The following is a 2,500-nucleotide window of genomic DNA, read 5'->3' as shown; positions in this document are numbered from 1 at the left end:
TTGTTAGAGATGGAAAGAATCTTGTACGTTAAAGCTGCAGTAAAATGAAGTATGTTTGAAATGTGTTCATTCTCGATTTCCTGCCATCGTCACCAGCAACAGCAAACGCTACACTAACCAACTCCGCATTACCCCCCCCCCCTCTTCCCCTCCACATTGTTCTCCCCTCCTCCTTCCCCGACCCTCCACATTGTTCTCCCCTCCTCCTCCCCTCCCCCTGTACATTGCTCTCCTCCTCCCCTTCCCCTCCGCATTGCTCCTCTGCCCCTTACCACACGCAACTGAGATATCTCTCTCCCCCCGCCTCCCTCCCTCCTCACTGCCAGAAGTGCGGCCAGACAGAGTCACCACGGTGACCAGGCAGAGTCTGCAGACTCCCAGAGCCACAGTCCACCTCTGTCCTCTAGCGACAACGCAGGCAACGTCATCTCTCCTCTTTTGCGGCTGTCCCTCCCGGTCTTGCTCTGAGGTTCGCAGTTATGATTTTTCAGTATATTGCGTATCGGGGTCGAGTGAACGCAGATCCAGAGTTTGCGCAGCCGTAACAGCGTCTGCTGCACTTGAAGGACGTTCGTCTCCTGCAGATATGCAGACCACCACCGGCAGAAGGTCTGTTGCACCTTCAACTCGCCGCCACTGACGCCCCCAGCCATACCCAGGCAACTGACACAAGAGGATCTCCGACCTTTACGTCAAGCAGTCATTGAGAGTAACAAAGCTGGGGTGACATTACTTGGCACAAGACAATTAGGTAATCTCTGCACTCGGATTACAAGTCGCCTCCAATCAAGAATGCTGTGAAGTTCTCCTTTGTTTACAGCCAAGATAGATAGTCTACGATAAACGTCTGGAGGAGGTGAGTATTCTATTTCTCCTAAACTAAATATTTTATGTAATAAAGGTTGTGGAAAAGCAAGTCGAGTGAGGTTTCGTTTAACCCTGGATAGGTACGGTGGGTCGTTTGCGACCCCGAGCGTCAAAAAAAAACAGGTTTTTCTCACGTGACTCACCCCTGTGACTGAATTTGTGGGTGATCGACCTGCAGGAGGTGTCTCCCCTACACGCTCTAGTAGTGTCCAGATGTGCATTGCTGTAGCTGTACTCCTTCCCCGATTTCTGAGACGCATCGGGGTCGTTCGCGTCCGAGTTTACCCTTCTGAGGTAGTTTGCATAATTATCAAAGTTATTACGTATTATGAAATTGTCGTAGAATGGTGCAACTTGTATAGGTTATCAGTTGTGGAAAGTCTTGGTGGATTGTTTGGCTACCATGTGCATGTTTTTTTTTTTAGTTAAAATGTCGTTCATCACCACGAGGACCATTTTACCGCGAGTGCCCCTTTTTCATTTTTTTTCATTTTTTTGCCAAGTCATTTTTCCGTAAGATATTGCCAAATAGTGTCGTAAAACTTTTGCTTGTTTAGTGTTGGAAAGTGTGTCTAGATGATCTGGCTACCCATGCATGACTTTGTTTTTGTCAGATACGACGTAGTTATTGGTATATTGGGTATTTAACTGCGGTTACCAATTTCTGTTTTTTTTTCAATATTTGTAAAAATTACTACGTAGTAAGGAATTGCCGTATATTATTCATTTTTTTTTCATGTTTATGTGTTAGAAAGTGTGCCTTGATTGTTGGGCTAACACGTGCATGTCTTTTTTTTTATCTGAGATGTCGTATATTAGAATGTCGGGCATTTTACCGCGAGTGTCCCTTTTTCATTTTTTTTCATTTTTTTGCCAAGTCATTTTTCCGTAAGATATTGCGAAATAGTGTCGTAAAACTTTTGCTTTTTTAGTGTTGGAAAGTGTGTCTAGATGATCTGGCTACCCATGCGTGATTTTGTTTTTGTCAGATACGACGTAGTTATTGGTATATTGGGTATTTAACTGCGGTTGCCAATTTCTGTTTTTTTTTCAATATTTGTAAAAATTTACTACGTAGTAAGGAATTGCCGTATATTATTGATTTTTTTTTCATGTTTATGTGTTAGAAAGTGTGCCTTGATGGTTGGGCTAACACGTGCATGTCTTTTTTTTTATCTGAGATCCCGTATATTAGAATGTTGGGCATTTTTCCGCGAGTGCCCCTTATTATTTGTTTTGCATTTTTTTGCTTAGTCATGTTACCGTAAGGAATTGGCAAGTAGTGTCGCAAAACTTATATTTTTATAGTGTTGGAAAGTGTTTCTAGATGATCTGGCTACCCATGCCTATTTTTTTTTTAGCCAGATATGGCATATATATAAGTATGTGTTCGATTTTCCTGTGATTGCCATTTTTTCGTTTTTTCCCATTTCTTTCAAAATTACTACGTACTAAGGAACTATCACAGAGTAATATTTCATTTATATGTTTATTTGTCGGAAAATATGCCTTGATGGTTTGCCTAGCACGTGGCTGAAATTTTTTTTTTCTGAAATGCCGTATATTAGAATGGCCATTTTTCCACGAGTCCCCCTTTTTATTTGTTTTGCATTTTTTTGCTTAGTCATGTTAC

General features: G+C 42.1%; 1 long non-coding RNA gene across 1 annotated transcript in view; it reads left to right on the top strand.

Annotated features, from left to right (window-relative positions):
- Nucleotides 1–365: 365 nt before the first annotated feature.
- The window catches only part of LOC137616683 (uncharacterized), a 6,066-nt gene continuing 3,931 nt past the window's right edge, over nt 366–2,500 (top strand). The window contains exon 1 of the long non-coding RNA XR_011039480.1: nt 366–856. This is a non-coding gene — a long non-coding RNA (uncharacterized lncRNA). The remainder of the gene's footprint in view (nt 857–2,500) is intronic.

Source organism: Palaemon carinicauda, chromosome 22, assembly GCF_036898095.1.
Source record: "Palaemon carinicauda isolate YSFRI2023 chromosome 22, ASM3689809v2, whole genome shotgun sequence".
Classification (NCBI taxonomy): domain Eukaryota; kingdom Metazoa; phylum Arthropoda; class Malacostraca; order Decapoda; family Palaemonidae; genus Palaemon; species Palaemon carinicauda.
The sequence above is the reverse complement of the archived record's forward strand: the minus strand, read 5'-3'. Positions and strand labels throughout refer to the sequence as shown.